Consider the following 14,916-nt stretch of genomic DNA (forward strand, 5'->3'; position numbering starts at 1 on the left):
ACTAGATGATCTTAAAGGTCCCTTTCAACTCAACCCATTCTATGATTCTGCGATGGACAGGCCGATTTCTAGAGCACACAGAAAATCTGGGCCCTCATAGTGCTGGGGGCTGCTGTGATTTGTGCTGGTGGCCACACTTGGGACTGAAGTGGACAAGAATACAGACATCACATGGGAGCAGCTGGAGGCAAAAGCAAGCTCTTACAGAAATGGCCTGATCTTTTGTGTCTGACAGTGATTATGGAGAGGCTCTGCCATGGCACAGTGGCTGGTACTGTTTTGGAAAGGGTAAAGGTGTGGCATTATTGCCTAGTTTGCTTCTACCAAAATGTATCCCTGGGTTACATGCCTTTCTTACATCTCTGGCAAATCCTTTCAACCTCTGCCCCATGGACAGGCTGCAGGACAGCAGGGCATGATACAGAACTGGAACCAAATATGTATAAAATACTATGGTTAGGATTCACAAGTAAATAATTAGTATATGCCCAAGGCACAGAGAAAATCTTCCACATGGAGACAATCTCACTTCTGAAAGTATAACATCACTCTTTCAACAACGTTTTCTTTTCATTACATACTGTCTGAAAAGCATTGTGGTGTTTGAAATAGCCAAGAACTGCTGCTAAGACGGTCAGATGTCTTTATGAGATTTTCAGTTATTTTATGTAAAAACACTTAAGTTTTTAGGTTTTCGTGCTCACTTAAGAGTTTTACATTCAAGAACTATTTTCTTTTTCATTGACAGTTAGTAATTTTCTTAATACAGTGTCCTTATTCAATAGCCAGTTCTGGAGCTGTGTCTCCACCCACTGAAGTCAATGAAATGCCACTGGGAGCAAGATCAGGCCAAACCACAGAAAATGAAGAACTAAGACTTGTCTCCTGTTGTGACATTGGAAATATATAGGTTCCCTAAACCAATGCTGCAGTGGGGAAGAAAGGTCAACAGGAAGAAATTAGAGGAAATATAGTGTTCTATATGCTTTTCACACAGGACACAGATTTGCTCTATTTAGTGGGATAAATCAGTCTAAATGTAAAATGTACTGTATTTTTTCAGTCATATCATAGATATTTGACAGCCCAAGGCAAAAACCAGTACAAAATCTTACCTGGCTCTTTTACTCCAAGTCCTGAGTTTCTAATGCTTGTATTATGTTTCTAATGTTTGTATTTCCTCTTATCAAGTCTCATGCAATCTCTTTCTGCAATTTAGTACCAAAGATGGTGTTCCAAATTTTTTCATTCCTTAATGTGCATAACAGATATTTACAAGAACTGTAAGTATTCAGCTTTTACCCAATTAGCTTTTAGTTAGTGCCTTTTTATTTAAAAATCTATTTCATCAACCACTGGTTCATTTTAAGAAAGTACAGTACAACAGTATAGAATGCCAGTTAGCTCCATTTTTGAGGAGTCAAATTTGCTCACACAGATTATCTTAGTCTATAAGGTGTACCACTAAATTTAACACTTGAGTCTCCAAGACTCATACTTCACAGAATGTCTCTAAAGTGTGGGGTCTTTATGAATAATCAGTGGGCTCTACTAAATTACACAGAATAAAAATTGATCCAAATCTGTTCTTCAAATACATCAGATTACACAGAAATTGAAAAAAATATACCCACTATACCGAGACTGTTGCATAGTGATTATTTCCTAGCATCCAAACCAGGGTTTATCTCATAATTTGCTTGGGAAACAGACAGTTCTCTTTATCCCACCAGATACAGCTGTTTTTACAAAAGCAGCACATAGGAGAACATGGCATATAGACTGCTACAGCTGTTCAAGATGAGAGTTGAGTCCTGTCTTGTGTTTCCAGTATGGACAGTGTGATGCGGGGTTAGTTAGAGGAGCTGCAGCAGGTAACATATTCTTCGATAAGCATTGTGTAAGAATGAGTATTTTGCCTTAGAAAAAACTTAGAAGTCTTTTTTAAACTACGTTTCCAATTTTGTGTGATTAAACAAACAGATAATCAAACACTAACTTCAATGTAAATTTGTCAATGGAACTAGAGTTGCTCACTGGCAGAATGAAGATGAATCCTTTAAATGTGGCTTAAAGTTGCTGTCTATTTGGGCGGGGTGAGGATGCAGCCATTCACAGGGTGAGGACACTGCTACAGAATTCATTATAAGCTACATCAAGCAGAACAACTTATTGCAGGGATTGCCTTTTTACATAAGTTTGTGAAAGTTCGACATGGCAGGCTCACATAGCTCATCTCTACACATTATTGCAACATAAAGCAGCCTTGTCCTTATCATACTGAAGCAGCTATTTCCTTTTCTAGGTGAGGAAATGTACATATACAAGAAAAAAGAGTGACTGATTGTGAGATTTGTTTCCAACTGTAAATGTCTGTGTAACTACATATGCAGATTAGGTATTGCCCTTGAAGACTTGGAGAGCAGCCAATGTGCTGCTTACGTGATGTAAACAGAGTTATGCATAAGCAGCATCTGTTTTTACAGGGTCTGTGCTACTCCAGCTTCCAAGTTGTTCAGATCAAGATTTTTCTTTTGCAGTTTCTTATCTGACTTATCCTGCAGTTTCCTGAGTACCCTCTTAATAACCCTTTCCTCTGCAGCTCTAAAGGGATCTTTCCTCTATGGTCTTGTAGGAATTTTGCCCACGCACACCCATGACCATGCCAGTAATCGATGTTGCATCTCTACATTTCCAAGGTGCCATTGAATCCCTCACTGTTTAGTCACTCTCTGAACTGTGTTTGATGTGAGCTGCAAGATTTCCTCCTGCCACAGGATAGGTGTTTGTATGTGTGTGAATGTGTGTGCATGCATGTGTCTGTGTGTGTGTCTAAAATATCTGCTCTGTCACCTGCACATATAGGTATATCTATATAGGTATATATGAAGCCAGTTACCGGTGTCACCAAGTTTGGGCCTGAAGTGGTCTACCCATAAGTCTTCATTTTAATCAAGCTTTAAGAAAACAAGAAGAACAAAACTTTGGCATTTCTGTTAGATATGTGTGTAAAGAGAAACAAAGGATCCTCTTCTCCTCATAGGTAGGCTCAAGTTGAATACATAAAACAGCTGTAGAAATAATATTTACATGCATATAAGGAGTATTTATTTTGTGGATGCAGCAGATGTGAAAATATTTGGTCTAATTCTGCAGAGAGCAATTTGGAAAACATTTTGTATGGTAGGATCCTTGATATTTATTAAAGGAATAGTGTTCTTTAAAAATTATAAATGCAACATAATTGATCAGTAGTCATGGACTTGTTGCAGAAAATAAAGCACGCTGAAAGAATAACTATTTTGAAATAAATGGTTTTTGTTATCTCAGCTAGTATTCTTTCTGTAGGTACTAGTCTTTGTAAAGGGTCAAATCGGACAGTCTGAACCTTAATTCCTGTAATGCATCTCACATAGTTCTTTTGCTAATACCTATTCAATTAAAGAATGAGTCTATCCTAAAAGTAACTGTGGCCCCAGTGTTTAGTTTTAACAGGATGGTTCCATTTGTGGGTACTGTGTGGCTTCTGTGCAAGGAAGTGAGGTTTTCTACATGAAAGCAGTGGATCCACTGTACAGCTGAGGCAGGGGAGAAGATGGCAGGAGTCACACTAAAGGTTAGTCCACACTAGAAAAACTTACCCAGAAAATTTATTACACAGGCTATGAGTGTGATTTTCAATGCCACTCTGCCAATGGCCTATTTAAACTGATACACCTGCATCTATATTAGGATTTCTATCATTACAACAATGTATTGCATCAGTACCTTTCATTTTTGGTTTCCATATTTAAATAAACTGTCAGCATATATTTTAGCTATGTACACATATTTCCATCTGGTTTCCTAGAGGAAAAAAAATTGTGCAGTCATGCTATATGCAACAGTCCTTATAATAATTCCTGACCTTGTTAGCTGATTTTAATCACTCCCCAAAAAGCAGCAGAGATTTCAGACACAATTACTTTCCCACAGTTTTCATAAAGACGAGTAAACCAAGTACAGGAAAGACTTCCTGTTTATTGCCTGCATGGAGGGACAGCCTGCAGTTCAGCCTTTATTACATTCAGCCTACACAGAAGAGGACCATTCTGAATGCTTTGAATGCAGGAAATGAGCCTTTTATAATCCACACCATATTAGATATTGGAGAATCTAACCATAAGACATGCAGCAAGAGCAAATTGGAGTTTTTGAGTCCAGCTGCTCACAGCAGATATCATAGTGTATCCTGAATTAGTATCCACCCTATCAGTCTGGCAGCATTCAACACCAGGGGTGCTTCCTCTTTTCTCTAGGCTGGCATAGCTAGAACCACAGAACTTTCCAGGATAGATAAGGTTTTGCCTGCAATAAAATTTCTGAAGTCAAATTCACAGGTCATTTAAAAGTGCACATGGTGAGCAGGGTTGGAGTTCAGCTGTGAGAACCAGCAAGCAATTAATTTCACTTCAGCCATGAGAGATAACTGGGCTCCTTACCAACTGAGTGCATGCTTTGCCCTGTGGGACCATAGGGGAGTTTGAATTGGGTGGGTTTTCTGTGTTTATTTCTTACAGGGAAACTCACTGAAAGTTACCTGTTTCAGGCAGTGATGGATAGCTAAGAGATATCATTGACTGGTATAAGTTCCCGACTCAACTCTTGAGTCTTGCCCAATGCAAATAAAATATCTGCATATCCATAAGCAACAAGAAAAAAACTGCATTGAGGTTGCAAACCAAGACTCAGAACAAGGAAATGCCTGAAGAAACTTTACTTAATTTAGAGGGTTTTATTATTCACATTTTCCCAGTTAGACTTTTGAGAAATAGATCGACTGTATCAAAACTAGGATTCATCTCTCCACTGGAGAGTTTTCTCAGGTGTAAAGCATCCATAAAGTCTATTACATTCAGCTGCAGCTTAACACTAATGAAAGCGAGAAGACAGATTTTTATTATGGCTTCAAAGAAAATCAGAACATACAAATAACCAGTTCCAGAGAGTTTGGTCTTAAGGACAGATAAAAGATGTTCGGACACTACCACACTCAGCATCAGGGTGCCTGACTTTTGGACCCTTGGCTCTCAGTATAACACCTAGACACTGAGTGAGATACCTTGGAATAACACTCCAAGAATCAGTACATGTAGTACACAAAGCTGCTTCAAGTAGCTAGTTGGGGATGCTTAGGACATCGCTGTGCTACAAACCCAGTCACTCTCCATAATTAAGTACCTCATTCAGGGATTTTAAGTCTTCTCCCTCTGCCTGGAGGTATCCCTTTCTTTAAAATGCAGCCAGAGAGTCAGACTTTTAAAACATGGCTGGAAAAACTCCCTTTACCATTCTCTTTCCATTGATAATGGTTCAGCAGTTAGACTACTGCATGAGAATGTTAGTGAACTGGATTCAACTCCTTCATGACCAAATGGGAAGAGGGAGGTTAATCTTGTCCTCCGGAACAGTACACTCACCCACCCCACCAGCAGGAACCTGTCAGGGCCCTGATGGCACTGCTAGGTCTTAATGGCCCTGAGCAGCCTCACCTGGGACCCCTACCTACACACTGCCCATGGACCAGGGCTCCATTTAAAGCTCAGGTCTGGGTGTTTAATCCCTGCCTGAACTATCTAGTAGATAGATCTGCCTTCTGTTTGATCTCCTGCTTTGCTTCCTAGATAGATCAATATTGTGGCTCTGTCTCCAGTTGTGGCCCTATCTCCTGCTCCTCCTGATTGGATTCCTTGTACAAACTTTACACTGATTCGTTGCTTCATCGTGTCTAGGACTGTTAATGGAGCTGCATTGTCCTGCTCTGTTCAGGTATCGTGGCAAAGTGCTCTGGCTAGTGAGAATGCTGCCTGTGCTGCAGCCACCCTCAGTTCCAGGCTTTTCCTCCCTCGAGCTGCTCCTTGAGAGCAACAGTGCTAAGGATAATAACAACAATAATGATATGTGTAATGAAAAGGAGAGAAAGGAATAAAACCCCAGAAAAATAAGTAATGCACAATACTCTTGCTCACCAGCCACTGACTGATGCCTAGACAGTAGTTGCCGATAGGGGTTAAACTGTGACAAGTGTTTCCTTCAGGTATTTCTTATATTGACGGTAAATAGGGATGCCATGTGGCTGGTATGGACCGGGGCTGTAACAGCGCTTTGCTTTATCCAGCTCATCCCCTGCCAGCCCCCTGCCCCGGGAGCCCCGGTATAACCGGACAGCCAGCAGAGCTGACAGTGCTGTCCCAGCAATGTCATCCCAGGCATCATCCCCTTCCGATGCTTTGGGTGTTTAATAGACTCAGTTCTAGCTATTTTCTAGTCACAGAAGCTGCTTTTCACTTCACAGTCAGAGCCTGACAGCAAATGTTTGCGTTGTCCCACACAGTGACTCTTGTGTGTCAGGGTACTCGGTGCTTGGATGGCTGCCACCGACATTTATCTTTCTACACGCAGGCCGTGGAGTTGGTTTTTGTTGCCCGGTTTCTGCTTGGAAGAAGCAGACAGTCACAGGTGCCCATCATCACGCGACAGTTCCCTCTCCACCTCTATCCCACGTTTGCCCCGGTAAGGGATGACGAGCGGTCAACCCTGACACCGGCGGCCCTCAGGGGACGGGCGCTGCTCTGCGCCCCTTCCACCGGGCCGCCGCTCCCCTGGCCCCGACTCCCTCCTCGGAGCCGGCCGCCTTTCCTCAGGCGCGGAGCAGCGCCGGTGGCTCGCCCCGAAGGGCGGGCGACGCCGGTGCGGCGAGGGGTCGCGCCTTCCCACCGCCCCGGGAGGAAGTGACATGTTGGCGGCGGCGGCGGGGAGGGGAAGGGAGGCGAGGGGCGCCCTGTTGCCGGAGTGGAGCCGCCCGCCGGGTGGAGCCTGGCGGCCCCGCCCGAGCCGCCCGCCCGCTCCCGCCGCGTGCGAAGTAGTGGCAGCCGGTGCGGCTCGGCCGCCGCCCGCTCCCGGCGCCCCAGCGCGGCACCCGTGCCCAGGCCCGCCGGCGCCAGGTACGTGCTCTTCCCCTGGCGACCTGCGCGCTCCTCAGGTGCTGGGCCGCCCTCCCTCCTCCGCCTGCCGTGCTACCCCGGAGGAAAAGGCATCCGGACGCAGCCCCTCCCCGGCGCAGCCGCCCCGCGGCGCGCTGTAGCGGCGAGGCGAGGGGCCGGCTGCTGCCGGCGGGGCGCGGGATGCGGGCACAAGTTCCCTGACTTATTCGCCGCCGGGCTCGGTCGCCGCCGCCGCCCGGACCCGCCGCGTCGTTTCTCCCGCGGGCACCGGCAATTTTCCTGCCGCCCGCTGGCCCCCTTTGTGTGGCGAGCGCTGCCCGCGGCCGCCGGGGTTTCCGTGGAAACGGCGGAGCTACGGCGGCCCAGCCCCACTGAGCTCCCCTCCGCCGGCGGCGCCTTCCACTTTCCCTTCGGTGTTCCCCGCTCGGGGCTGGCGGTGGCTGGGGAGGGAGGGAGGGGGCGGGCGGTGCGGTTGCCGTGGGAACGGGCGGGTGCGATCGCCTGCTTCGTGCCGCCTCCCCGAAGGCGCCGCTCTGGAGCGAGCGGGCGCGGCGAGCCCCGGTGGGAGCGGGCGGGCTCGGTCACAGCGAGCCCCGGTGGCGTGTCCGGAGCGGGCGGGCTCGGTCACTGGTCGGTCGTGGCGGCTCTTCTGTCCGCGGTACCTGGAAGTCCATGAGCTGAGGCGGAGGGGAGGGGCAGTCTGCCTCCCTGGTGATGGGCTCACGTGTTGTCGGAGCTCTGATTTCACCTGTGTGCGTATCTTCATGAAGATGTTTAAGGTGAATTAAATAACAGCCCCGAACTTAAAGTGTGTCGTCTGACACCATGCGTTGAAGGATATTTAGCTAACAAGTTATGCTTTTTAGCATTTATTTCAACAAGTGAGCGCTTACTCGAATGGCTGAAAGGAGAGCCCCACAAGAGAGTCTGTTTCAGCACTGTCGCACCGACTTCTGGTCTTTATCTTTGTTATGCGTTCCTAAGAGTTTTAAGTGTGCCGACATCTAAGCATGATGCACGTTAGGCAGGTGCTTGTGCGGGAGAGAGCAACCTTGCTGTTACATGAAAACTGAAAATGCTTTACAAGAGGTAGACGGCTCCAGAAACTCTCAAACAAACAAACCCAAGCTTTCCTTTAAAAGCAGTGATGTATCCCACTCAGGAAGTTGTACCAGGCGATTGTAGCCTCAGCTTGTACTGATGATGACTTCACACTAAGAGTGAGTAGCAAAAGAATTGAAAACTGGTGGAGTAGAGAAACCGTTGTGGAACAACTGAAGCCAAAATTTGTAGCCTTTTTTTTTTTCTCCAGCTTCTCATGTTCGCGATAATATTGCTGTAGACATGCAGAGGTCTGTTTATATATACTTTTGTACTTCTGTATAAAGACTGACTGCATGGATCACTAGAATAGTTGATGTGTTCTAAATGTTTGCTGTCATTTACTGACCAGCAGCTTTCCTTAGCTGCTTGTATCTGATATAATGCCATGGTTTTCCAAATACTGTGGATTAAAACATGTTTATTCACTTTAGAAATTTGTGTAAATATTTTGTATAGCTTTGCTCTTTCCTATGAATATTTTGCATTAAGAGAGCCTGAATAAGCTGTATCGAAAAGTGAAACTAACTGTTTTGTGGATGACAGGACCAAATTTCATGGGGAAGAATCTATTGGAAAGCCTGCAGTGAACAGAGAAACTGTTGCAAGCTGCTGATGGATAAAGGTTGCTCTTAAGCAAAGTTTAGTTGTGTTGTTGGCAAGCACTTTTTACAGATTTTGGTGAATGCTTCACAAAAAGCTGTAAGTAATATATTTTAGGAGTGGAAAAACTGCAGAGAGGTGAGCACTTGCCCAGAGTCACAGACCGAAGAATGCTGTGCCCAGAGGACAATAATGAACTGTGTTTCTTGAAACATAGTAGGTGTCAGTTTGGTGGGGAGGTTGTTTTTTTAGTAAGTTGTGTTCTGTCCAGCCAAATTGCAGAGGCACTGAAGCAGTGTTCATCTCTGGAGTGAGGCATGCTCTGCTGGAGTGACAGTTTTACATCACTTACAGTTTGATGTACTTACTGTACCATAACAGAGGAGAGCTCTGTAGGAGAAGAATTCTCTCCAGGTGATGGATGAGAATCCTATGACTCTATGCTGCCCTGCTGAAAAGGATTGGCTAATTTTTTCTGTTGTGTACCCTGTTTTTAATGCTAGAAGATGAAGACTGGGAGTAATGCCTCTTGAAATCTCTTCATACAGGAAGACACTGTCACAGCTGTGCTGAGGGTAGCAAGATACTGTTCTTGTGTTACAAATGAGCATTGTGGTCCTCAAAACTTGTATTAGTAATTTGGTCTTAAAATTTACACATTTAGATTTCCACTGCGTGACATAGAACAACACTTCCCTAAGTAACAGCATCCCTGCTACTGCTGTTAGTATGTCCTGATAAGGGAGCAGATCAGCAAGAGGGCAACAATGCATAGTAGTGCACTGTGCATATGCTTTGCTCAGTGAAAGCTTTTGCAACTGTGGGCCTCGCTCACAAGGGAAAATATTTTATGTCAAGGCAGTCGTCTCTCAAGCGTGTTTGATTTTGCTGTGCTGAATGCAGTGGGCTTTCTTGTAAAGGAACTAGAAATGAGACTGACAGTGGTACCCTGTGTGCTTTGTTGCCTTTCAGCACTGGTATGTGGCAGCTGAGTATGTGTTTTTTCCCTGAAGTGCTTTGTCTGTGGGGTGGCTTTGTCCAGTGATTCAGTTTCAGGCATTTGGGAAAGTTTGCTCACTAATCTGTTGTTTGGTGGTCTTGGGCTTATTCACATCTGACTGTGTGGTCAGTACCCTGATCACCTGTGACTAATGCTCCTGTGCTGCTCGGAAACTGCTGACTCACTTTGTTTTCATGCTTTTCACCTGTCCTCCTTCACTGCTTCCGACTAGAGATGAGGTAGGGTCCAAAGTAAGGTCAGGGAAAGAGGAAATGGAAATTAATGAGAATAACTGTTGTGGCAAGGATGAAGATACTGCAAAGATCCCTCTTTGATAATGTGAGAAAAAGATGATGGCTGTAATAGATTTGCTGAAAAGGTACATAAGTCATGCGTTAGGAACTGGTTTAGCAACTGTAGTGAACCCACAGTTGGGAGATGCTGGGTTGTGGTCCTGCTAGTGGTCTGCTCTTCAACTTGAACTTAAAGCCTTTTTATTTCTATGCCTTTGTTTTGACCTTCCACCCTTCTGTCTGTCTTGTTCCATTCTGCTAAGAAGAGCTTTATGCTGAAATAATTTTCTGCTGCTTGCAAAAGGGCTGACCTGGCTTGAGGTTTCTACTGTAGCATAAATAACAGGAACAGGGAAAGGCAATTAACCAGCTCTAGGCTGGAAAGAAGTCAGAGATAGAGGTCACTGAGAGAAGGTTTACTTCACAGAAGGTAAGGAGCTGCAGGCAAAGACAAGCACACTGATTTCACTTTCATGTGGGACTGTTTATTAACATGTTAAAAATTTCTGACTTGTACCAGATTTCTTTTTAGTAGACCAACAAAGTTAAATTTCACTCATGTTTTTCCAGTAGCATCCATGTGAATGAAAAGGTTTTCCTATGCTGATACAGTTGCAGATTATGCAAGGTTTTTTACCTATCAGAGGAAAGGGTAAGACTCAACTTAAAAACCTGCTGTTAAAGACAGGGAAAGAACATATTTGGGGGAATTCTATATGTAGAAATGGCACATGATTTCAAGTGACAGCTACTGTGTGAAAGTTAAACTGTGTCCTGCTTATTCCCCTGTCTCCACATTATCTGTATCCTCACACGTCATAGTTTGTCTCTTAACATGCTTTTCAGCACTTTAGAAAATACCATTACTGCAGATGCTGCTTTGCACTTGTGGAAGGTCTAGAAGGATTTTGTCTGCAGCAGGCTACACCTGCGCTTGAACCATTTATGAGGTTTTACTCCTTTAAGTCACAGGTGGTTTTCAGGGGTTAATATTGTAATTCTGTGTGTCACTGTAAGTTTTTTACATGCCTTTGCCTCTGACTGTGTGCATAAATACTGCATTTCACCCAAGATGGAGACAGAGAAAAGCTTCATTTTGAATTTTAAGCCTTGTAAAACTGTCTCAAATATATTTTGAAGTTAGAAGGAGAAATTCTCAAAACCAGGCTTTTAAAAGGACTTGGGCTCCTGCAGTTGTTCAGAGGTGGTGTAGAAAATCCAAGTAGGCGTTGATGTACTTAATGCTTAATTTAGTGCAAAATTTATAAAAATATTACTGGATTCTTAGCAGTGTATTTAGTAACTGTTAGCATCTGCACACTTGCTATCCAGTAAAGTAAATGCTGCTGAATCAAGCACTATCTCAGAATGATTTTGCTGATGTTTAAGGTGTTTTTGACTAGCCCTGGCTTTAGGTGCTGAGAATACAAGATCATTGATTGGTTTGGAGTCATAATGTTTGGTAAACAACAAGGACTATTGAAGCTTGTTGAGAGATTTCTTTTGGCTTCAACGGGATTTGAATCAGGTCCAAAAAGAAACCTACCTTTATTACTGGACTTGATAAATCTGGTGTTTGTGACAAAGGCTTTTATTCTCTGAAGTTCTTAAATTAAATCAGGCTGTTAGGGGACTGATGATCAGGGAGAATGAGGAGGTTGAAAGTATTCTGAGTTCATGGTGTGGCAAAATAGTTCTGAACACTCGTATCACATGAGGCAGAGGTGAGTGAAAACTGATGTAGAATGGAACTGCTGAAATATGGGTAAAGCTGTCACCATGTTTATTTGGGTCTTTACCTGGCATCTGGATGTCTGGTTGTTTTGCGTGTAGGTACAGCTGAGCTTTTCACTGAAGCTGGCATCTTATTTTTTGGAACCATGCCAACCACATCTCAGCTGTAAGATGTTTTTCTAGGTATTTGGTGTTACCTCTTAAAGGCAAAAATTGGTTTTCTTCAAATAATAAATCTGAGAGCTTCCCTGCCACTTTCATTCTTCAGTTAAACTATTTTCTACAGAAAGAACCATTAGACAGTATTTAATGAATAAATATTAATATCCTGTGTATCTTTGTCTTGGTGAGGCTACATCTTGTGTTTGTGTTGTCATTTCCAATTTTGGGATGCAATTTTCATAAAGGAGAAATTCTGCTACCTCATACTCTTCGGTGTCATATGATAGAATACCGACAAATTAAATCAATACTGGGAGATCAAAAAAAAAGCCTTGTGAGTCTTTTCTGCTTCATGTGTCCTTAGTATTCAAAGAGCATACTAATGTTATGTCATATTAATTAAAATTATGCAAATGGCTTAGCTGAAGGAGATGGTCTACTGTCATCGAAGATAACCTAACAGCTCTCTTGGAGCTGTAATTAGGTGAATGCCATGTAATTTCCAGCAGTGTTAACAATTTCTTGTGATTTGTATTGGAAACTTTTGGATTCCCTCATGGAGGAGGTCAGCGCTGTTCCTTCATATCTCTGTGATTTAGAAGCACAAAGAAGGTAGTCTGTGCCATGTACATGTTGCATTTGTGGCAGTGTTGGCAGCATGGCTGAGACTCACTAAATGGGAGAATGTGGTTGTCTCCAGCAGACCATACAGCTGGTTGGAGAGAGGCACCATGTTAAAAGTATTTATACTGGGTTTTTGGGACAGTAGAAAATCTGTTACCAGCCCAGTCTGGTGGTAGAAGTCCCACTTGTAAACCAGTGTCACCATGGTGTATTTCTCAGCTCAGTGATTCGTGCCCTGTTTCTGCCACTTTCCACAAATTTTTTTTTGGTAAGATTATTGCTACCACAAATTCTAGATTATTCTTTACTTACTCTTTCTGGCTTTTTTTAAATACACAAAACAATAAGGCCACACAGATTAGAAAGTAGACTCTTCGTAAAAGGCTTACAGAGACTGCCCAAAATTACTAAAATGTAAATTGCAATTCCAGAAAATATGAAGAGGTTGTTTTATGGGAGTGTACTAAGGAAAGAAGGTTATCTTTTTCCCATTGCTGATGATTTTTTCCTTCTGTTTGTTGTTCTCGTAGCATCTGTCAATGCCTTTAATTTCTTCTCAGGTAGGAATAATGAGAGAGATGCGCCAACTTGGTACTAAAGTTGTACCTTACAGTTTATAGTACAGAACCATCCAAGTTGCTGAATACTTGGTTTTCATTTCTTGAGGAATGGAGAAAGGAAGGGAAAGTAGAGTTCATTAGATTGGTACATACGTCATGAGTTGTACTATTTCCTGCATGCATCATCTGGTGCCACTGAAGGTCCTTGTGGAACGTGTCTGTCTCTCTCTCTATGTGTGTGGCCTTTCAGAAGATGTTGCAAGGAAAACTCGAGCATGGGTAAGAAGGCAAATAAAGGAGGATGAAGTACCATTTAGTGCTGAAAGCTGGAGCCTGGGGAACTAGCAGATTGTGGTTTTGGTGTTAGTTGTGCTATGGATTTGCCATGTGACTGTCACAAGCGCTTTCTGAGTGTGGTTCTAAGTTCCTGGTGTGCAAGAGAGGGACAGTAAGAAAAATCTTGACAGATTTACTTCTCTAGTGTCTTCTAAATGGCTGTAGCTTTTCATATCAGAGGGAATGGATAAATCCAAGAAAAAAAATGGACAAAATCCACACTGTTTTCTAATCCTATATATAAAGGATTTGATCTTGCATATAGAAATGCAATGCTCATGCTACTACATCTGCTGAGTGGATGTGAAACTTTGCCTGGATACAACTGCTTATGTATGTTTGTCTGATGCGGAACTGGAGTTAGGAGGTGATGCTTTTGTAGTCTAACTTCGCAAATAACTCACAGTGAGTAAGAATAGGAGGATTAATATTTAATTTAATTTGAACTAAATGTGATCCGTGTTTCCTTGTTGTCTCACACGTAAAGCTGGTTTGGATACTGGAGAGGTATTTCAACTGTTGAGAGTATGGGCAGTTCCTGTACCTTGTGCTGACCCTTTGCATTGCTGTGAATGTATTTTACAGTTCTTTAAAACAAAGCGAGAGCTGTTTGACAAACATAAGCCATGAGTCTTCGTAGGAGAGGCCTTCTTTCCAAAGTTTATCTCTTATCAAGAAAATGTTTGGACTCTCAGCACAGTTTAAAAATAAAAGGAGCAACCCTGGTTTTACGCCAGCTTCTGAATAATCCTTTATCAACCTTCTTCCATACCCCCATTTCTCTGGGTTTTTCTAGAAGAAATGTTTTTATAATAATTACTGAAGAACTCAGTAGCTACTCCTGTGTTGGATCTGTTCCTGAAATGCCCAGTGTAGAGGTGATGAGTGCGCCCTTCATGCTACGTATCACAATGCAGGTGACAGCATCCTGCTGTACTGCCCCTGCTGCCTCTGTAGTTTTTAATGTGTTAATTTCCTGTGTACATCAGTGATGGTATGGATCTCACCATTGAGAGATTTCTCACAGGCTGTACCTTGAGGACCAATGCTTAACTAAACAGACTCCAGTCTCTATACTCAAATGTGTAGTTGCCTCAAATAGTCCATGACTTCTGTACAAAATTTATTGTATCATAAATGCAAAAGCATCTGTACTTATGGACATACATATATTTGTATTTGCAAAGGCTTAGTTTGTTGCAGACATTCAGATTCAGCCACCTGGACTTTTGCAGAAAGCCAGGTCATCCAGTAAAGTGACTTTGTAAAAACACATTTTGGGGGAATTGTTTTTTATAGAAGAGGGTGCCAAATGGCAATAATGTGTGGGCCTGGTTAACCTTGACTAAGCACTTAATGTTGCCTATAAATCAAGTATTAAATTTGCTATGAACGTGTGATATTGCTGTGTGTCCTAGACCCTTTGTGGTTATTCACCTTGGTTATTTTTGAGGAACTATCCAGGTTGCTCTTATTTGTGTGACAGCATAGCCCACATCCTGCTTAAGTACAGTATTCTG

At 43.1% G+C, this 14,916-nt stretch overlaps 1 protein-coding gene across 2 annotated transcripts in view; it reads left to right on the plus strand.

The window, feature by feature from the left end:
* Positions 1-6,933: 6,933 nt before the first annotated feature.
* AGPAT4 (1-acylglycerol-3-phosphate O-acyltransferase 4) overlaps positions 6,934-14,916 on the plus strand; it is a 77,364-nt gene continuing 69,381 nt past the window's right edge. Inside the window, exon 1 of one of the 2 annotated variants that reach the window (XM_032683784.1) lies at positions 6,934-6,983. The gene's annotated coding sequence lies outside the window, so the exon portion shown is untranslated. The remainder of the gene's footprint in view (positions 6,984-14,916) is intronic. The other variant, XM_032683785.1, reaches the window with a different exon arrangement.

This window comes from Chiroxiphia lanceolata, chromosome 3 (genome assembly GCF_009829145.1).
Source record: "Chiroxiphia lanceolata isolate bChiLan1 chromosome 3, bChiLan1.pri, whole genome shotgun sequence".
In the NCBI taxonomy this organism is placed as follows: domain Eukaryota; kingdom Metazoa; phylum Chordata; class Aves; order Passeriformes; family Pipridae; genus Chiroxiphia; species Chiroxiphia lanceolata.